We start from the raw sequence: 22,602 nt of genomic DNA on the forward strand, positions 1-22,602 counted from the left end.
GCATTCTTGGACTTCCCTTGTGGCTCAGCTCATAAAGAATCTGCCTGCTATGTGGGAGACCTGAGTTCGATCCCTGGGTTGGGAAGATCCCCTGGAGAAGGGAAAGGCTACCTACTCCAGTATTCTGGCCTGGAGAATTCCATGGACTGTATAGTACATGGGGTCACAAAGAGTCAGACACGACTAAGCGACTTTCGCTTTCACTAGGTGAAAATAGTCCAGGAAAGACAAGAACCCCTTACAGAAAAATTTTTAAAGATAATGTCAAAATAGTAAAACAGGCAAAATGAATGTCTACATCTAGAATTCAGCATTATGGTTATGTGGGATGTCTGGGGTGCTGGTGATGATTCTGTCTAGGGTGCTGGTGATGATGGGAGTTGTATGGAGGTGCTCAGCTTGTGCTGTATGCTCGTGTTAGATGTACTTTTCTGTATGTACATTACACATCTACAAAAAAGAAGAAAAAAGATGAAGCCTGGAAATAAAGCTGAAACTGTCAGAGAAGGTAGTAAAGTTTTCTCATAATCCTTTCAACCAAGGAATACTGTTGCATTGAAATAGTTTTGACTCATAATTAAGGAATCTTGAATCATTTTCCTGTGTACCTGAAACTAACCCAGTGTTATAAATCAACTGTACTTCAAAAAAAAAAATCCAAAAAAGAATTAGGACATCTTTTCTGTCCAAATCACCCACAGATAATCTCAACTTTGGGCTGGGAAGGGGCCAATTTTATTGGTATTTGAACCTAGCATAGGTCCTAAAGAGGCCAACATCAAATCTTTGTAAAATGAAAGACAGATGGTGCCTGCAGCCTATAGCATCACTTCAGGTAGAAGTTTGATGATTGGAAATTGCCATGGAAGTGGGCACTTGATTGGATTCACTTCAGGAATGGTGATAGCTATAGCTGCTCTCTATCAAGAAATCTTAGTGTACCAGGTTCTCTGTGTATGTCCATCCTTCCAGGCTCTTCCTCTTAACTCTACACGACCTAAAATAAACTGAAGCTCAGAGAGGTGAGTTAACTTATCCAAGCCCACTCAGCTCATGAGTGAGACAAAGCTCATGTTCAAAATAAGGCTTCTCTTACTCAAAGCCTCGCTCTTCCTCCTACAGCACATTACCTCCAATACCCTCAGTGTCTGCTCACACTCCTGGCCCTCTTCAGTGCTAGGCTCTATCTACTCCCTTAGAGATGGCTGTCAGGAAAGCCAAGGTACAGCGTTCACTGTGTTGGGTCAAAAAGCCCTCTACTCCCGTAAGGTGTTGGCCTGGCCTGTGTACTGCAAACCTTTAGTGGGGGAGTCTGGGTAAGTGGGGGCTCATGGACTAGCTTGAAACCCCAACAGTCAGTGGCTAGGCTTCCATCTTAAATGTTTTCCTTCTTGGAGCTAGAAAGAATACTTCCTCTCTCTTTCAGAGAGAGTTATGGACTGATGCTGGTGAGAAATTCAGCCGTGAATTTCTCTAAGGATGCGTGGCGCGCCTCCTGACTGGCAACTTATTACAAATGTCACAACTTATCTGCAGCTGGAAGGATAATTTAGCAAACTCGGCGTTTGCCAAATGAGGATGTTTGCATTTCATACCAGGCATACTGTTCTTGTGCTAACAGAAGTGATCAGTGGAGGAGGCCTTGATCAAACCAACAAATGATTAACCTTAAAAGCAGACACATAAACAGAACCACAATGGGAGAATTATGCAGCAGGCCACTCGCGATGCTGAAGGGAGCCCACATTTGGTTTCTCTGCTCAGGCCGTTCCTGTAAATGACTTTCCTTCCTCGTTCCCTTCCTGGCTCTCTCTACCTGTTTTCCTTTACACAGAAGCCAGCAGAGCATGTCAGAGGCCTCCTGTCTCTGCTCCTGAGCCATCCTTTCCCCAAAGGGCTCAGAGACCCAGGTCTCTCAAAGGCCACACATGCCTCTGCCTGTCCAGTGGCAAACCCCAGGCAAACACAGCAGCCTTTTACCCCAACCTTTGGAGCCAAGTCACACAGCTCACAGAAGGGAGGGACTCAGGTCCTGTTGGTTTAAGCTTGTTTGCAAGGGGGCCTCAGAGCACATAAATCCTGCAAGACTCCCCTCACCTTAGAGAGACGTCTTATTTATGCAGTCTAGGCCTGGCTTTATGAGGCGCTGGGCCTGGCTCCGGGGAGGGCGCTTCATCCTCAGACAGGCCCCACACTCAGTGCTGTGGGTGTGTTCCTGCAGACTTCCTGCTTTGGGCCAGACGGGCATTTGGCAACAGGCAAGGCTCTTCTTGGCTCCTTCCAGCTGGGCACCTTCTGGTTCGAGGCTCCTCCAGAGGGTCCTGCAAGGACCTTCAGTGTACAGGGGAGCAGGGCCACAGGCACAGGAGCAAAATCCTGGGAGTGCGACCTCAGGCCTTCCTGGGCTGAATTTGCTTCTACCCTCCCCAGACTGAGTCAGCAAGAGGAAAAAAAAAGGACAGGCATCTTAGCAACTTATGAGCCAAGGATCCAAAAAAGCAAAACCTCCCTTGTCCTGCCCCTAGGAATCTGGAAATTATAATGGCTAATACAGATCACAGGGCCAACATTTGTACAGGCTTCTGTTCTCAAGGCACTTTCCCCTGTGTTCTCTCTCACACACAGGCAATATATAAACAAGCCTTATTGAATTTAGGAATGAGGAATAAGTGGCTTCACTTATTGGGCCATCTCTGTGGAAGACACATTATTATCTGACACAGGCAGACTGTGTCTTAGAATAGTTTGTTCATAAAAGAGTTACATTTAAAAAAAATACTATGCTTCAGTGGCTCAATGAATCAAGAGAGAGTGAGTAATAGAATAATATTAGTTGTTTTTTTTTTTTTTGCCATTTTTTCAAATAGGTATTTTCCCCATTTAAAAATGAGGCTGGTCAGATCCAAAGTTCTATGAGATTTAAACATCTCCTTTCCTCTTTTATTTATTCATTTTCATCAATGGCTTGGTTAAACAGTTGCATAGCTGGAAAAAAAATAACACTAATTTTTTTTTTTTAATAACACTGAAGTTTTTTTTCTTTTTTTTTTAAACATAGATTTTTAGTGCTGTGCAAACCAGAGTACACGACCAGTGTTTGCTGAATTGAGTAAAGGGATGAATTCTGCCTTCTACCACCTGAATACAGGATTGTTGTCAAGTCTGGGAGAAATCAGATGGTCACTTTTGGTCTCTGTGAGTGGGTATGGAAGAGGGGTCCTTCTCAGAGATGCCCCCTGGCCCAGCCTTTCTCTGTAAATTCGGCCTCCTTGGAGCTGCTTTTCTGCCCAGCCTGCGGGCTGGCATGGCATGGCTCCGGGGCCTCCCTGCCAGTCAGCTAGCAAATCAGTCTTGTGCATCCCTGCTCTGTGCCTGGCTGCCAGGTAGGCACAGCTCTGTGGGGACAGCAGAGAGGACAGGAACTTCCAGATATAAGGGAAGTCAGGTGAAGTGCTCAGTACTCTACTTTCTCCCTTTGTTCAATTCAGTTCAGTTCAGTCACTCAGTCGTGTCTGACTCTGCGACCCCATGAACCCCAGCATGCCACGCCTCCCTGTCCATCACCACCTCCCGGAGTCCACCCAAACACATGTCCAGTGAGTCAGTGATGCCATCCAACCATCTCATCCTCTGTCGTCCCCCTCTCCTCCTGCCTTCAATCTTTCCCAGCATCAGGGTCTCTTCAAATGAGTCAGCTCTTCACATGAGGTGGCCAAAGTACTGGAGTTTCAGCTTCAACATCAGTCCTTCCAGTGAACACCCAGGACTGATCTCCATTAGGATGGACTGGTTGGATCTCCTTGCAGTCCAAGGGACTCTCGAGAGTCTTCTCCAACACCACAATTCAAAAGCATCAATTCTTTGGTGCTCAGCTTTCTTTATAGTCCAACTCTCACATCCATACATGACCACTGGAAAAACCATAGCCTTGACTAGACAGACCTTTGTTGGCAAAGTAATGTCTCTGCTTTTAAATATACTATCTAGGTTGGTCATAACTTTTCTTCCAAGGAGTAAGCATCTTTTAATTTCATGGCTGCAATCACCATCTGCAGTGATTTTGAAGGCCAGAAAAATATAGTCAGCCACTGTTTCCCCAAGTATTTGCCATAAAGTGATGGGACCAGACGCCATGATAGGAGAAATATAAGAAAAAGAGGTCCCTGGTCCTTACCTGATGAAATGCACTGTCCAGAAAGAGAAGAGCAGGGTGGCTCGAGCATGGGGTTGAGGACTAATAGTTGCTTATCTGTGCTTTGCTATGCTTTGAAAAGCTTTTCCACCTTGGTGCTATTGACCCTTTGGACTGGATTGTTCTGCATTGTGGGAGCTTTCCTCTTAATTGTGGGATGACTACCAGTGTTAACCAGCATCCCTGGCTTCTGGCTTCTACCTGCTGACAACCAGTCCTGTGCCTCCATCCATACCCACCATGTGCGAACACCAAAAATGTCTCCAGCCATTCCTAGTCTATGTGCTGGGCCAGTACTAACTCATTTAACCTCAACAGTCATGAAGCAGTGTTACTGTCACTATTTCATGTGGAACGAAGTAAAAACTTAAAGTTAAGACACAAGCATCAAGCCACATAAGTGGGGAGTGATGACACTAGGATTTGAAACCCGTGTCTGTCCACCAGAGTCAGAGACTCCTGAAGGGCCAGCATCTTGCACGTCCTCTGTCACGAATGCCATCTGTCCAGATTCACACTTCCCTAGAGTTCTGCACTGTGACTTTTCTTCCTGTAGACCTGCAGTTTCTTTATCATTTGCTTTGAGATCCTATTTGTGGTTTCCAATGAAATCTTTTTGTAGAAGAGAATGAGATGAGACCAAATGTGGTGAAAATGTCAAGTTTCAATATCGCTTGGCCTTTCTTTCAGATTCTGATCCCTTTCTTTGGATCTTGTTTCTGCCTCTGTTTCTCTAAGTCTGAGTCTTAATCTCTTTGAATCCTTTGGGTTTGGGGCTGTTGGGAGCTAACTGCTGCCATCACTGGGAAGGCTGCCTCTGTCTGAAGCTGCCACTGGGATTCTCAGGAACCGGTCGGAGAAGCCTCTTCCCATACATTGTCCACTTCCTGTGATCCCTCCACCCCAGCGATGTGAGAATGTGCTGTGTTAGTACTAAATCAGGGCAGCAGAGGCCTCAGTCTTTCTGGGGGTCACAGTCAGGGATCCAGGTCAGAACAGAGCTTGGGTCACCAAGATGTAAGGCATGGATGTGGGAACCATGCAGAGCATGGGTGAACATAGGACAGGCCATGGTGTGAGTTGTGCTTCTTGGAGGGCAACACTGGAGTCCCTGGAGGTCAGAGCTGGAATGGTGCAGAAACCCAGATGGGCTAAGAGTGAGGCTAAGATGGAATGGCTAAGATGGGCTAAGATGGAATGGCTAAGATGGGCTAAGATGGAATGCAGGCAGTGGAGAGCTGAACAAGAAATCCACAATCCAGAAAAGGAGCTTCCAGAAGGGAGGTGAGATAGAGCAATCCTTGTGTAGCCTTAAGAGGGCCATGCTGACAGGGCTGCATCTGTCCCAGGATGGGCTTCTCGAGCCCACAGTGAGGGGTAGGGACAGGCTGCAGCCACAGGGAGAGGATGGGGGCGGGGGCGTAGCTGATGAGGAAAGGCTTTATTTCTGACCAGCTTGCAAACAGGAGGGCGGGACAGTGGCATAAGGGAAGATTTGTTCTTCCTGATAGCTGTGGACTTGATGCCCTGGCAGCTCAGGAAGAAACTGACTGCATTCATCACTTTATGGGCCAGAGAACGGACAGAGTATTGGGACAGAGACCTGGGCCTGGATTTGGGGCCTCCTAAGTGAACGCAGTCATACAGTCATAAAGTGGGGCATCATTGGCTCTGCAGAGTGACTATGAGGACACGAGGTCATGTGAAAACTGCTGGCATAGAATAGGAGCTCCTGAAATGCTGTCAGCAGTATTCTTTGACTCAGCCACAAGCACCATTTACTCTTTATTTTTGTGAAATATTATTTATGACACATCAAAAGTTTAAAAGATAAGGGAAATTGTTAGGAGGAATGTAACAATCTATCAGAGAAAACATTTTGGCAAATTTCCATTTAATCTTCTGTGACTACAGCTACAATTACTGCTGATAATGAGTGCTACTACTGCAATAGAATCTCTCTCAACTCATCTCTACTTAACCAACTCACAAATTCATCCATGCTCTCCATGCTCGTCCTTCTGTAGAAGCTGCTGACTGAGGGGTGTGGCCTGCTGGGTACTCAGAGCCCACAGGGAGCCCCTGGGTTTCCTATGAGCCTCTGTGCTGACCTCTGGGGTGAATGCTTACCAAGGGTTAGAGAGTTGTGTTCCTGTCCAGTCCTTCTTATGCTGCCTGCACTTGTGATAACATGATTTAATTTAAATTTTAAGCAACCCAGTGAAATATGAGTGAAAAGAGTTGTTTCTTAGGAAAATCAAGTGGTGTGCATTGAACAGCTTGCTAAACATCAGTTGATAGCAATGAAGGCTGCCAAATTAGGTGTGAGCAGGGCCACTGATACATTAGAAGAAACTGTACATAATCCTAGAAGAATGTTACACTCAGATTGTTTCGTATGCGAATTTAAGTTCTTTCTCCAGTTTAAAGCCAAATCTGGAAATCACAGATGATACCTAAAGGGTATGAGTTATTAAAAAGAGGTAAAATGTTAGGGAAAGTGCGATGGGTGGGAGCAATGAGGCCCCCATAGACCAAGGTGAAGACTTTGAGCATTATACTAAGTGAGCATGCGTGTATGCCTACTCAGGCACTTCAGTCATTTCTGACTCTTTGCGACCCCGTGGACTGTAGCCCACCAGGCTCCTCTGTCCATGGGATTCTCCAGGCAAGAACACTGGAGTGGGTCACCATTTCCTCCTCCAGGGAATCTTCCCGCCCCAGGGATTGAACCCACGTCTCCTGTGTCTCCTTCATTGTAGGCAGATTCTTTACCCACTGAACCACCTGGGAAGCCCTATACTGAGAAGAGAAGCTTTTGTTCAGTTTTGAGTAAGAGAGCAAAGCCTTTGACTGTGTGGATCACAATAAACTGTGGAAAATTCTGAAAGAGATGGGAATACCAGACCACCTGACCTGCCTCTTGAGAAACCTGTATGTAGGTCAGGAAGAAACAGTTGGAAACAGACACGGAACAACAGACTGGTTCCAAATAGAAAAAAGAGTAAATCAAGGCTGTATATTGTCACCCTGCTTATTTAACTTATATGTAGAGTGCATCATGAGAAACACTGGGCTGGAAGAAGCACGAACTGGAATCAAGATTGCCGGGAGAAATATCAATAACCTCAGATATGCAGATGATACCACCCTTATGGCAGAAAGTGAAGAGGAACCAGAAAGTCTCTTGATAAAAGTGAAAGAGGAGAGTGAAAAAGTTGGCTTAAAACTCAACATTCAGAAAACGAAGATCATGGCATCTGGTCCCATCACTTCATGGGAAATAGATGGGAAAATAGTGGAAACAGTGTCAGACTTTATTTTTTTGGGCTCCAAACTCACTGCAGATGGTGACTGCAGCCATGAAATTAAAAGACGCTTACTCCTTGGAAGGAAAATTATGACCAACCTAAATAGCATATTGAAAAGCAGAGACATTACTTTGCCAACAAAGGTCCGTCTAGTCAAGGCTATGGTTTTTCCTGTGGTCATGTATCGATGTGAGAGTTGGACTTGAAGAAAGCAGAGCACCAAAGAAATGATGCTTTTGAACTGTGGTGCTGGAGAAGACTCTCGAGAGTCCCTTGGACTGCAAGGAGATCCAACCAGTCCATCCTAAAGGAGATCAGCCCTGGGTGTTCTTTGGAAGGAATGCTGCTAAAGCTGAAACTCCAGTACTTTGTTCACCTCATGTGAAGAGTTGACTCACTGGAAAAGACTCTGATGCTGGGAGGGATTGAGGGCAGGAGGATAAGGGGACAACAGAGGATGAGATGGCTAGATGGCATCACCAACTCGATGGACGCGAGTCTGAGTGAACTCCGGGAGTTGGTGATGGACCGGGAGGCCTGGCGTGCTGCAACTCATGGGGTTGCAAAGAGTCAGACACGACTGAGCGACTGAACTGAACTGATGTGATCTGATTTACGTTTTCAAAAGTTTGCTCTGGCTGCCACAGTGATGGATTACAGGGAGTAAGGGATAGACGTAGAGGTGCTTAGAGTAGCCCAGAGCACCACAGAGATCCAGGCCAGCAGTCCAGGTGAGAGTGTAGAGCACTGTGGTGGAAACAGCAGAGGCACAGAGGTAGAAACAGTCAGCAGACTGGAGCGATCTACACAAGTAAACTCAGCATCGCCCCCAGGCTATTCTTCAGGGTCTGTCCTTCCCTCCTGGTGTGGTCTTTCCTTCTTCCATCCCTTATAAAAGCCCCCCAACTGCTATTCTGCAGTGTCTATCAGAACCAGCCAAGAGAGAGTGAGCTGCCTTGTGTTTTAGAAAAAGTGAGCAAAAACCAGTACAGACTTAGAGAAACAGACTGTCTGATCACAGAAGATGCTAGACTGGAGGTGCTGGGGAAGGGACCCTGGTTCCTAGGTTCAAGTGTCTGCCTTGCTTATCAGTTCAGTTCAGTCACTCACTTGTGTCCGACTCTTTGCGACCCCATGGACTGCAGCACGCCAGGCCTCCCTGTCCATCACCAGCTCCAGGAGTTTACTCAAACTCATGTCCATCGAGTCGGTGATGCCATCTAGCCATCTCATCTTCTGTTGTCCACTTCTCCCACCTTCAATCTTTCCCAGCATCAGGGTCTTTTCAAATGAGTCAGTTCTTCACCTTGCTTATACTGCTTCTTAAAATAGTATGTTTTCTGCTGGGAATTTTAATATCATCTTCCTATGTTCAGTTTCTACTCTGGAGATTTAGTCCTTTTCTCCACCCCTTATTCCTGATGATGATGGTGATGATGGTAACGATAAACTTAACATTGTGATATTGTGATTTATAGTAAGAAATATATATTTGGTCTTCGTCGCTGTTCCTGGCACAGAGCTCCTAAAACCCTCAGAATTTCCTAAGTGATGGGAGCTGTAAAGGTGTCTTTGTTACGGTAATGAGGTGACTTTTGGGAAGCCTCGAGGCCACCTAAGGTTGAGAGGTGGTTGATGCAGCCAGCCATGTGATTGGAGGGTTGGACATTTTAGTCTCACCCCAACCTCCAGGGAAGGGAGAGGGGCTAAAGGGTGAGTTAAATGCCAGTGGCCAATGATTTAAGCGAGCATTCTTGCGTCGTGAAGCCTCCACAAAGACCCCCAAGGCCAGGGTTTGGAGCATTTCCAGGTTGATGAACCTGTGGAGATGCCGGCGAGTGGTATACTCACAGAGCTCGGAAGCTCCGTACTGTTTCCACACACCTTGCCCTAAGTATCTCTTCCCTCTGACTGTTCCTGAGATGCGCCCTTTTCTGGTAAGTTGGCTGTTTCTCTGAATGCTGTGGGTCACTCTAGCAAATCAATCAGACCCAAAGAGGGGTCATGAGAAGCTTCACTCTATAGCTGGTCAGTCTGACGCCCATGTGACAATGTGGACTTGAGATTCGCATCTGAAGTGAGGTGGGGGTAGGGTTGTCTTGTAGGATTGAGCCCTTAATCTGTGGGATCTGATACTATCTTTAGGTAGATAGTGATAATATCAGGACTGAGCTGAATTGTAAGACACCCAGCTGGTGCTGAAGCATTGCTTGGTGGTATGGAAAAAAACACACTGATTGTAAACATTTATTAAGCATTTACTGTGTGCCAGGTACTGTGTGCCTAGTTGTTATATGCATGGCCTCATTAAATCCTTATAGCAGCCCTCTGAACTATTTTTAACTCTATTTTGCAGATAAGTAAACAGAGGCACAAAGAGGGTCAGTAACTTGCTTCCCTTGGCATCTGAACTAGGCAGTCTGAATGAATATGATCTGGCCTCTGGTTACCTGCCACATTCTGGGGAGTGAGAAGGTAGAAGAAAAGGGTGGACATTACTATTTACCCTGAGCTTACCAACTGGAAGGCCCAGTAGTAGGTTTTCCTCACATACTTTTTTCAAAAAAACTCTGGAGATGTAGATAGGTAACATTTCCTCTTTGTAACCAACAACTATTAGCTGAATACCACTGTGCTAGGGACAGCACTAGAAACTTCCAGTCTTCCCCCTCATTCCCCTAACAATTCTTCAAAGTAGCTAATTTCTCATCTTACAGATGAGAAAGCTGAGGCTGCTTGCTAAGTTTATGCAGCAAGTTTGAGCTGTTTATAAAACTGAGGGGTTTTAATGAATGAGGGGTTGTTGTTTCTTGAGTGGTCTCAGCTACAAAGAGAAGCCAGATAAAAAGAACCATCCAGTTGAGGGAAAGCCGCCTTGTTGAGGCCCCAGAGATTGAAAGTCATGGGCCTGGGCTTTGCCTCAGGAGCTTGAGAATACAGATTCATGATCAGCCACGTGCTTCTGTCTGTTGCTGGCGAGGCCACTTCTTCCTTCTGTTTGCAGCATTCTTGGCTTCTAGGGTGCAGGTGTCCCTGGTTTCAAAACAGCAGCTTCCAGACGTGAGAGATGCCCCTTGTGAGGCTGTGCTTAGGAAAGCAAGCCGGTGCCCACTCATTTCTGAGTGCGCACTGCTGCACACTGACAGGGCATCAATGTGGACACACTGGATAAAATACTAGGTCCTTGTCTGGCACCAGGATGCCCCGTGTTACTTAAACACCAGGATATAATTTGGAGTGATTTTCATGTGCCCTGAAGGAGTTGGGTTGTTTTTGTTGTTTTTTTTTTTGCATTGACCCATTACTTCTGGTTGAGCCAATAAAACTCATCACTCATTATTCACTTTAGAATTTAAGAATCAAATTTTGAGTCAGTGCTAAATGGATCACAGGTACTGTTTCCTTCTATGAGAGATGAGCTTTTCATTACCGAGTCCATCAGTTTGAGTTGCCTGTAACAGGCAGGCTTTGTTCCTCGGGCTCAGCGTGGCTGCGGGGGCCACATGAGATTGTCATGCTTGTAGAGGAGAGCGAATGCCTCCGAGGTCCCCTTTCTTGTTTGCTTCTGTGACTGTTGTGTAGGCTGCATCAGCCAGAACTGCTCAGTGTGTGCAACCTGCCACCGTAGCACTCTGCTGTCAACCTTCCCAGGGCTCACATTCTAGGGTTAAAGGGTAAAGTGAAATTGTGTTGAATGATTAAATGAATATGCATCAGAAAATGCCTGGCAAGTGCTTTGAAGCATGGAGATTATCAGCGGACTCTGCGCATAGCCATCTGAAAACCAAGTCCGTGGGGAGGTTTTAGATCTGCTTTGGGAAACAGAGAAGCGGCTCAGCAGGAAGAGCCCCTGCAGCCCAGGCTTTGCTTCTTTGAGCGAATCAGTCGGATTTTTAAAAACCCAGGCTTTAATTGGTTATACTCTGGGAAAGCGTTTTTGATACATTCCCCCATCTGGCAGGAAGAATTGTTCTTTGCATTCAGTGAATAGATTGGTGCTCTGAGCCCAGGAAGGAGGCCTGGAAGGTGTTCATGCCTATACATGTCACTGCTGTGGCTGCGTGATGATAGTGAGTCTCTTCTGACATCTGACTCTGCCAAATGGTCCCTCCGTTACATCTTATGTCTGAGCAGCTCCTGCAGAACTCCTGGGATGTCAGAGAAGCGAGGTACCCTTGTATGGCCAGGACCTCTGATAGAGAGTCACCTGGCATCACAGACCTGGCTTCTGACCTCCCTGATGCTGATGGCCTCACGTGGGCCAAAGAGACAAGTGAGATGGACCTCTCTCTGGATACGTGTTGGGGTCCCAGATCTGACCTCTTTGGGTGGTCCTCCCTGTGTCAGTGAACACAATACTTCTGCTCCCTTGCCACCAATATTGCCCCCCACCCCCAACAAATACCTTCCAGAGCCCACGTTTAGGGACTGGGCTTTCAGATCTGATGAGTAAACCTGTGTCAGAGTGACAGGGCTTCTGGGTTCCTTATCCAATTTGGATCCAGCAGACAGACCCTCTAAGAGTCAATGCTGAGCTATCTCAGTTTCCTCGAGGAGAACCAGCCCCAACACAGTGTGATTTGGAGACATCATCGGTCAAAGGCATGAGCCAGTTTCTTGGCTATGCTTGCTGGGGAAGACCTCTGGTCAGGCACACAAGTCAGGGATGGTCCTGTAGAGGCCTTGCATTCCCTGTGACTCTGGTCACATAGTCACCCGTTTTGTAAAGAGTAGAATCTGCAGGTCCCTGGACTGTCCTGGAAGGCTCCATCACAGAGCCTCCCTCCGCTTGTTAGTTCCTTCATGTCAACCAATGTTTAATATTTATTATATCAGGACTTTATGTACTTTTATTATATGATAATTATAAATGCATGTTACATAGATATCTTATTTAATTCCTAACAGTCCTATGAAGTGAGCCATGTTTGTGAGGCAGTATAGAACAGTGGGTAGGACTGCTGAGGCTTGAGCCAGACTGGGTGTATTCAATTTTTAGCTCTTCCCACCATTGGCTCTGTGACCTTGGGTATGATGTTTAATATAAACTTTCCGTGCTTTAGTATCCTATCTGGAAAATTTTTTTGTTTTAGTCAGTAAGTCGTGTCTGACTCTTTTTGTAACTGCAAGGACTGTAGCCCACCAGGCTCCTCTGTCCTTGGGATTTTCCAGGCAAGAATACTGGAGAGGGTTGCCCCTTCCTTCTCCAGGAGGTCTTCCAGACCTGGGATCGAACCTGTGTTGCCTACTTTGGCAGGTGGATAGTTTCTCAATGAGCCACCAGGATAGGATAACAATAATACCTACCTCAATGGGTTGTTATAAGGAATAGGTTAACACATATAATGCTTGTTGAACAGAGCCTGTCACTTGGTAAACACCCATTATGTGTTTGCTGTTGTTCCTATCATTATACAAATGAGAAATCTGAAGCACAGAGAAATTAAGAATGTTTCCTAAATCTTCAATGTTTTCATGGCTAAGGGACCACATCTAATTCCTAAGCTCTACCATGCAGGCCGGACTGGACGTGGTCACACCTTCCCTCCAGAGAGAGACCTGTGTGGGGATTGCATATTCACGCAGCTGGCAAGGATAGTGGAGGAGACAAATAGACATCATCTTCCTCATGAAGGCTCTGGAGATAATCTGTTTTCTGGTCTTTTTCAACTTCTGTAAATTGCCTGTGTTCCTTAACTCATGGTTGTCTTTCTCCATCCTCAAAAATCAGCAAGAGTGGTTGAGTCTTTCTAACACTGAGTCACTCTGACACTCCTGCCTGTCTTTCACTTGTAAGGATCCTTGTGTTTACATTGGGCCCTCCCAGGTAATCCATGATAATCTCCCCATCTTGAGATTGATTAGCAAACTTAAGTCCCCTTTTTCATATAATAGACCATATTCACAGATATTGACGGTCAGGAGGTAGACGTCTCTGGGGGCCTTATTCTTCCTCCCACAGGGGATCATCTGGAGGCTCCAGTGACAAATAACTGGATATCATAAGTGCTCTATGACTGCTGGAAATGTTTGGGGCTTCCCTGGAGTTCCCACTGGGGACACTGGGAGTTCCTGTCCTCCCAGGGCAGGGAACAGTTTCTATGTTCCCAGGCAGCATAGCTTATGCAAGCACTTTATATGCATGACCTCATTGAGCCTTCCAACCACCTAATGGGTTGTATGTTATTATCCCCATTTTATAGATAAGAAAGTTAAGGCTCAAGGGGTTAGGAGATCCCTTACTTGGTAAGCTTCAAGGCAGGGTCATAAAGATATATTTGTCTGACTTGAGAGCTCAAAATGTTAGCTACCATAATCTACCGTTTCAGGGACTTAGCAAACCCAAAGAAAGAAGAGTCTGTGAAATTGCCAGATAGAGGTAGAGGAAGTAAGGAGAGAAAGGGAAGAAGAGGCAGAAGGCAGGGAAGAAGGTGACATACCCATTCATTCATTCACTCTACATTTCCCCGAAATAGAGCATTCCTGTTTAACCTTTCATAAACTGAAATAGTGGGAAGCGAAGAAGCAGTTACCTGAAGACACATCCCACTAACGGATGCACAGAATAAACTGAGATAAAGCACAGTTGCTCACGGACACAGTTCAAAGGCATGGCGGCTTGGGGCTGAGAGGCTGAGGATAATTCCCAAGTAAGGAGCTTGGCAGCGCCACTCTCTCTGCTTAGGGCGTGTACCGCCTCTGACTGAGGCAACACATTATTTGGCTTGCTGCAAAACAAATGCTGAATTCTAGTTTGCTTTTCATCTTTTTTTTTTTTTGTAAAGGCAAAAATCCTCTTTGGATTTCTTTCTAGTGAAAACAGATACTAACTAAGTCTTCGTGAAAATAAAGTGGCATGACGTGAACTTTCCAAAAGCCGGGGGCTACCTGTATATTGTTTAATTCTGGGCCTTTGATAAGTCAGACACTGAAATGAGAAAGATCACCCCCTTCCTGGAGAATCTCAGGAAGTAACAGGCAGCTGTGCTGAGTGGAACTGTGTGCTATCTGTGCCAGGTTATACAGGCGCACAGGCTAGAGAGGAGTGAGTGTTTCTGTGGGAGGCAGGGTGAGTATACACAGAGCAGGAGACGTTAGACTTGGGCTTGATGGGGGATCAGGCATTTAGGGCAGAGGGAAACACATAAGCAAAGGCCGAGAGGTTGGGGGGCATATCGGCCTATTGGGAGATGACGGCTGGTCCTTCCCGGGGTAGGGGAGAGTGGAGAGTTGGGTGGTAGGAGGATGCTGGACTGGGAGGGGCCTTGGCTGTCATAGCAGCTCATGCAGTGGCATGTGGCCGTGACATTCTGTCCTTCCCTCATTCACTTACTCAGCTTTTACCCAACTCCTGTTACATGGATGTATCAGCTACTGTTAGCAGACCAGAGGTTTGGCTAGGTCGGGGAAGGGGCCCAACTTGGACAAAGGAAATCCCAGGACTGCCCTTTCCCACTCAGATTTGCCTTGGACTTGAGGGACCTGGGGGCTGAGCACAGTTTCTGAAACCAAAACCTGCTGGAAAGCAGAGAAAAGACAGGGACTCCTGTTGGCTGTCAGGCGCATCTCCATGGAAGGAGTGGAGATTTATTGAGTGTTAAATGTCAGTATCGATGTAATAAAGATGGTACACTGTAAGTAATAAGCACTTTCCAGGTGAGGAACCATTTTCAATAAGTTGTCAACCTGTCTGGTACTATGAATTATTAAAAAAAAAAGTGGTGAAGAAACCCCACTTGGAGTTATTTAACTTTCAGATATACTCCTCAGCTCTGTCCCTTCTTGACAGGAGCACTCGTGTCCTGTGGTACCCAAGGACCTTGGAATTACACATACTTTCTTCTCAAAAAAAAAGAAATACTCTTTTTTTCTGTCTTTCCTGTGATGAGGACAAGCTTGATGCAAAATGAATTTCTGATTTCTGACCTTCAGAGGATCTCGTGATAGGCAGAGAATTTCAGGAAAGGAAAGCAGGAGGGAAAAAAAGGCAAGAAAGATAAGAGTTGAGAAGCTCTCGGGACAGTTGTGGATCTGATGAACGTGAGCAGTTGTCAGCTGGACCTACTCCCCCCTTCAGAGATCTACACATCATCCTGGGTAATTTTGCAGCCCTGGGAATATAGGGCTTCTCAGGGGGCTCAGTGGTAAAGAATCCTCCTGCCAGTGCAGGAGAGGCAGGCGGCACAGGTTCGATCCCTGGGTTCGGAAGATCCCCTGGAGGAGGTAATTGGCAACCAGCTCCAGTATTGCCTGGAGAATGCCATGGACAGAGGAGCCTGGCGGGCTACAGTCCATGAGGTCTCAAAGAGTCGGACAGGACTGAGAGTGAGTGCACAGGAATACAGCCCTTATAGATGCCTGCTCCCTCGCAGGGCCTTAAGGCTGGCCCCTGCCTGGGCTCCTGTCTTCCCATGGATCACCTTCAAAATGTGCCCAGTGTGCTGACTTGATGAGTTTACAGGGACTTCCCAAAGGGTTCAGGTTCACAGCAGGCCTTCCTGAAGAAGATTACGAGGGCAGCAGCTTTCAGTGGCTCCAGAATCATGGAAGTTCTTAAAGGGAGTTTCACTGCTCACGTTTCATCCCAGGCCCACCCCAGCTGGCCAGCCTGGCAGTCCTTGCCCTCTCTTCTCTTTCTCAGAAGCAAACTCCTGACTCTCCATCCTCCCCATGAAGGCCTCCTCTGACTCCTGGGCCACAGCTGGTGCTCTCTGGTCACCTTCTACCCAGCTCTCATAACACTGGTTTTCAAAGATCTCTCCCTAGGAGGATTCACTGGTGATCCCCATGTTATCTTATGATAGTCTCACCTGGAGATTGGCATACTGGTCACAGTTTATTGATGAGGAAGCTGAGACTTGGAAATGCTGAGTAACTTGCCTACCGTCCCCTGTAGAGCGGCCCTCCCAAGGGCGTTGCACAGCTGCTTGGCTTCTCCTCACTCCTCACTCCTCCTCACAGCGCCTTCCTCTCCCTTTTGCCAGGGCTGTTGAGGACCAGTCCTTCCAGTCTCCACCAATCTCATTCTCATAAGCCAACTGACATCATACATACTCCATCTTGTGCCTGTTCCATCATTAGAAGGCAGCAGAGAGATCCTGGGGTGCTTTGTTAACAGTTCACCTAGCTATTTTTGAAGGGAAGGAAATTGCTCAGGATAAGCTGGGTTCCCAGTGGTCATCAGAAAGCTCTTGATAGTGCAGGATTCCACAAGATGTCCTTGGAGATGGCCAGCCTCCAACAGTCATCCTCACTGCTCCTACCTCCATCCTGACCCCAACACTCACCTGCTCTGGGACTTCAGATAATCCTTTAAACCATTCTGAGCTTCTAACTTCTAATTTGTAAAATGCAGATGATAATGGTTATCTCACTGAGCTCTCGGGAAGATTAAATGAGTGGAGAGGCTCAAGGATGGAGGAGATTCTGTTTCTTTTCAGGGAGGGTTACGCATTGCACCCAACCTGTCCAGTGATGATTGCTTTGCTCTGGGCCTTCATTTCAACCTGCCTCTGCCCACGCACAGTTCATGGCTGCTCTTTTAAAGCCACATTAATTGTCCCTCCAAAAATTCATGGAAAGAAGCCTAAATATCAACTCACCCCCAGATATTGAGCTCATTATTTATTGAAGACACTTTGGTGCACCTTGAAGGCACAGCCCCCATCAACCTGCCCTCCTGCAGCTCACTAATGTCACTGAGGGCTGGCTTTAGTGCCTTTTGCCTTTCAGAGTTGTGACTCGATTGACAGGAAAAGTATGTGTGTTTCAGAGCCGCCTTATGGTGGTGGCAGGCTGACAGTTCCCAAGACTTCCACACACTTTGGCTTCCAGGATCTCTGTGACAGGCCAGAAGCGGGCTGGGGGCACAGTCTTAGATCCACCCTGCCATGGGCTTCTCCAGAATGGACGGGCAATTAAATCCTCAGAAAAACACCCAGTGAACATTCAGTTCTCTTCACGCAAGATGTTTTAAGTGTCTTTGCTAGCAGTTGGTTCTGTAAAGGTGACCACACAGCTTCTAGCATGATGGGGGAGAAAGAAAAGTCTGCAGAACTGCCCAGTGTGACAGCTAAGCCAGGACTGAGGGCTGAGTGCCACGGAAGCCCAGAGAAGTGTCTCTTATAGCCCGGAGAGTCAAGGGCAGCTTCCTAGAAGCTGAGTTTTGAAAGATAATGTAGCCAGGCTAAGAAGGGAGCTATGGGGAGGAGAGAACTCTGGGTAAAGGGAATAGCGAGAGCGGAGGCCAAGGGCCATGGGTTTCTCTCAGCACAACGGCAGGCAGCAGAATGGACTGATGGGGTGGGAGTCAAGATTTTGGACTGGCAAACCCATGAGCTTCTCAGGGTTTAAAGAAGAAAATCCTGAGCCACTGGAGTGAGTCTGAGCAAAGGTGTCTCAGACTAAAATCTGAGCAAAGATTTTAATGTGGATGTAAGTCACCCAAGGGCTTGTTAACTCAGATTATGCTTAGGTAGGTCTGGGCTGGGGTCTAAGAGTATGCTTTTCTAACAAGCTCCTAGGTGAAACTCATGCCACTGGTCCATGGACCACACTGTGAGTAGCAAAGGGTAAACCTGTGGCAGGAAGGGCAAGCCTTGTGTATTTGACCTTGGAGGGTTTTATTCCTCATTTTTTGTGACTGTGCCTGACTGGTGAATGGGAATTTGCTTTAGCTAATTCCGTGAAGCATCTGAGACTGATAGTTTAGCCACTGCACAGGCCCTTAGCATGACTGGGATACTAGTTTGCTTTTATTTTCTTTCTAATGATGATTTCCTTAGTAGTCTTGTTTCTGAATCCCCATTCAGACAAGGCAAGGATTTCCTAGAGGAAGACAGACTGTCCTGTCTATGGGAATCCAGAATGGTGTGATGGTCCCCATGGATTCTGTGTGAGCATAAAGGGCTGGGGCCTCACCCTCAGGGGAAGATGGCCCCTCTTCAGTGAGTCCAGAGATGCCTTCTCTCCCTCCACCCTCCATGGATTTCCCCTCATTGCAGAGCAGCCCAAGACAGACCTCCTACCCAGAGCCCTCTCATTCCCTTGCCCACTGGGTCTGTGGGTCTGTGGGCTGTGATGGAGAGCAGCATGGAGGCATGAATCCAAGGTGGGGCTGGGGGCCCAGCCCAGGCATGCCAATTGTGTGGGTACCAGCACAGCTAGGGGAGGGTGACGGGCTCCATCTGGCCCTCAGACTCAGTGTGGTTCACAAGGGCTTCTCAGGAGCCAGGCCGGGGCTGAGTCCATCCACCCTTGACTACACACTGTCCTTTCTCACCCCAGGTTCTCCATGCCACGGGTGCTAGTGGAAAGTTGGTTCCATTCAGTCCAGGTCAGAAATGGCACATTGAACACTCACCATGGGCCTGGGCCCTGGGGAAACAAGGGTCCTTTTCTCAAGAAGTCACAGTTCAGTAGGAAAACAGACAAGGACATTGACAGTTATCATTCAGTGTGGTTAGAGAGGAGCAAGGGGACAGTACGTAACTAACTAGGTAGGGGGTGACTGATGCTGTAGAATGGAGTATATTCCTTCAACAAATCCTTACGCTGAGCTAGGCACTGGGACAGAGCAAACAAGGACCATGCCTGGAAGGGCCTACCGGTATGTGTGTGTGCGGGGGGCTAGTGGGTGGGCAGTGAGCGTGTGGTGGCAGGCACAGGAAGTGCTGTCCAGGCCTCGCCTAGCTCCTTCAGTGCACATTGGCCCAGCTTCCCGCCACCAGCACATGCACTTCTTTCTTGGGGTGTTTTCTCTCCCCACTAGTGTTCCCTCTGCTGTGAAGGGCAGGCGAGAAGGCTGGGGCAATTGATGCTGCTGCCCCCAACAGCCATCAGCCAATGACTGGCGGGAGATGGAGTATAAATACCCCAGGTCCCTCGCCCATGGGGAAGACAACTCTGAGGTGTGGAGTCTACACTCCTGAGTTGCCCTAGCGACACTCTGCCCCAGTCACCCACAGCACTGGTGGGAAAAAGTACCCTTTGTTGCCTGCCTTCCCTCTTCTGTCACTGTTCTCACTTCAGGATTTTCTTCACCTCCTACTCGAACCCAAATGCTTGTCCCAGAGTTGGCTTTCAAGTGAGCTTACGGTAAGACAGTAGAGAAGGAGGGACCCATGTTTTGGAAGGGGCACCGGCATGAGGGAGAGCACAGAGGAGGGGATGCGCGTGGCCTGCAGGGAGCTGTGGGTGCTGTGCAGTACCTGGCTGAGTGGTGGCACAGACTGTCTTCGCTCATGGGAACTTGAGGAAGACTCACTTTGCTGGGCTAAGGATGCTTTGGGTGGCTCAATCACCCTCTCAGCCATGAGTTCACTTACCCAGCTCTTGTGTGTACCTGCCCAGACCCATGGAGAGCCTGCCACCATAATCCCATTGGAAGAACCCTCTAGAAACAATTAGAGCAAATTCCATTATGTTAAAGGATCAGAGCTAAGAAACTTGGAGATTTTTGATGGGAACATTTCCCAAAGCAGGTTCCGTGGAACATTGGTCCTGGGTTGCCCCTCTTAGAAGAGGGCTCCCCAGGCACCGAGTTTACCCAGCACTGTAATTACACTTCACTCTTAGAGGTTTCCAATGTACATCAGAGGCCTGAGAAGTCCTGAGTCACAATTCTTTTCCGCTTAACCAAAACTAGTCAGCATTTTGCATAGTCATTCGATCTGGAACCTTCTGTGTCACAGTAGTAATAACTCTGCACAGAAGGAAGGTTCTGCAGAGCACGCTGCAGCAGATGCTGATGGGGGATGGGAGGACTCATCTGGAGAGTCAGGAAGCCTCCAGACGGCAGGAACCAGCCTGCCATGATCACTCCTTTGCTGACAGTGAGCCCCGGCAGGAATGGCGCCGCTGCATTCCACCACCCCTGACTTGTTCTGGGAGTTTACATTTCAGATTAGCTCATCAAATAAAAGGAAGTTTCAGCCCAAGTAGTGAAGACAACAAGGAGCAGTGTTTTCCTGCCTGAATCTGAAAACTCAAGAGGTCACTTTTGCTGTCTCCTGGTGGGGATGGGGTGGGCTTGCACCTTGGCTCCCCTCTCTTTACCCTCTCCCTGCCTCTCCCTCACTACTGGATTGGGGAGGTGAGCAGGTAACTTACCTGTCCACAGTGCAGCTGGAGTTTAGACAGTGATATGAAACACAGTAGTTTTAAATGAGTTCACCTTTCTGACCTGAGCTTCACTAGATGAAGCTTCACAGAAGGTAAATTTACAGAAGAAACCATTGATCCAGCATCCAGGGGCTTCAGGGTGTTGTGGGGATTGGGACTGGGGAGAGAAGTCAAAATAAATAAATACCCTGATTTTTCACATGGGGGCAAAAGGTCAGCTTTATGAACTATAGGTTAGTGAGTTTAATGTCATCCCTTAGCAAATCACCAGAATAAATCATTTTTAAAAATTATTTTGACTTTTATCAAAGTAATTCAGTTCAGTTCATTCGCTCCAGCTCTTGTCCCGTCATGTCCAGCTCTTTGTGACCCCCTGGACTGCAGTGCGCCAGGCCTCCCTGTCCATCACCAACTCCCGGAGCTTACTCAGACTCATACATATTGAGTCAGTGATGCCCTCCAACCATCTCATCCTCTGTCATCCCCTTCTCCTCCTGCCTTCAATCTTTCCCAGCATCAGGGTCTCTTCAAATGAGTCAGTTCTTTGCATCAGGTGGCCAAAGTTTCAGCTGCAACATCAGTCCTTCCAAATGAATATTCAGGACTGATTTCCTTTAGGATGGACTGGTTGGATATGCTTGCAGTCTAAGGGACTCTCAAAAGTGTTCTCCAATACCACAGTTCAAAAGCATCAATTCTTCGGCACTCAGCTTTCTTTATAGTCCAACTCTCACATCCATGCATGACTACTGGAAAACCCATAGCCTTGACTAGACGGACCTTTGTTGGCAAAGTAATGTCTCTGCTTTTTAATATGCTATCTAGGTTGGTCATAACTTTTCTTCCAAGGAGCAAGTGTCTTTTAATTTCATGGCTTCAGTCACCATCTACAGTGATTTTGGAGCCCCCCAAAATAAAGACTGCCACTGTTTCCACTGTTTAAGTAAGTAAAGTAATTCTTTACTTACTTAAAATCATCAAATATTATCTGTAATAAAATACAGTAGTTCTTTGCTTCACCAGAGTCATCTGTCCAGCTTTGACCCTTAAAGGAGACCTATTTAAACCTTTTAGCTATTTCTTCTCATAGGTGCCACCATGTTTCTAAATAATATGCTTATATCACTGTTTCCTGACTCACCAGTATTAGGCAGTATATATTGATTTCCTGTTATAGTAGATGAGACTTTGTTGTATGTGTATATATATATATATATATATATATTTGTTGTTCAGTCACTAAGTTGTGTCCAACTCTGCAACTCCATGGCCTGCAGCACACCAGACTTCCCTGTCATTTACCATCTCCTGGAGCTTGCTCAAACTCATTCCACTGAGTCAGCGATGCCATGCCACTGTCTCATCCTCTGTCGTTCCCTTCTCCTGCCTTCAGTCTTTCCTAGGATCAGGGTCTTTCCCAATGAATGGGCTTTTTTGTGTCAGGTGACCAAAGTATTGGGGCTTCAGCATCCGTCCTTTCAATGAATGTTCAGGGTTGATTTCCTTTAGGGTTGACTGGTTTGAACAAGTCATGGAAAAGCTGGAACGCCAAACAGGAGAAGTTGAGGCAAACAGGAAGCTGCTATCATGCTTAAGGCTGGAGAGCCAAGGCTGTGGGCCAAAGGTGGACCCAAAATAGACTTATCAAAGAGGAGTCAAGCCATGGAGGAGGTGCCAGCTCTGCGGGAGATGCCACTCCTGTGAGAGAAGGCACATGAAGCAGAGAATGATGGGGAGAAATACCCTGGCTTCTTCCTCCCGCCCGCCTTCCATCTCCCTCTAGTGCCTCCTCTTTCTTGGCCAAATACAGACAGAAGCCAGTTGAGAAGTGCAGCCAGCAGGAGTCAACCCCACCTAGCTGCCATGGTACAGAACAGGGCAGAGAAGAACAGGGAATGGCTGTGAGGACAGACAAGCAAATGCCAGGCACACTGATATTAATATTTGCCCTTTTTAGAAAAAATAATTACATTAGTA

General features: G+C 47.1%; 1 protein-coding gene and 1 long non-coding RNA gene across 4 annotated transcripts in view; both read left to right on the forward strand.

Moving 5' to 3' along the window:
- Nucleotides 1–22,602, forward strand: part of GALNT18 (polypeptide N-acetylgalactosaminyltransferase 18) — a 362,854-nt gene that overhangs the window by 127,539 nt on the left and 212,713 nt on the right. The gene's annotated exons all lie outside the window — the stretch shown is intronic.
- On the forward strand, nucleotides 131–8,299 carry LOC120876453. The gene is made up of 3 exons (XR_005724176.1): nucleotides 131–401; nucleotides 8,235–8,242; nucleotides 8,289–8,299. It is a non-coding gene; the product is annotated as an uncharacterized LOC120876453 (long non-coding RNA).

This window comes from Oryx dammah, unplaced genomic scaffold, assembly GCF_014754425.2.
Source record: "Oryx dammah isolate SB20612 unplaced genomic scaffold, SCBI_Odam_1.1 HiC_scaffold_17, whole genome shotgun sequence".
NCBI classification, from domain to species: Eukaryota; Metazoa; Chordata; class Mammalia; order Artiodactyla; family Bovidae; genus Oryx; species Oryx dammah.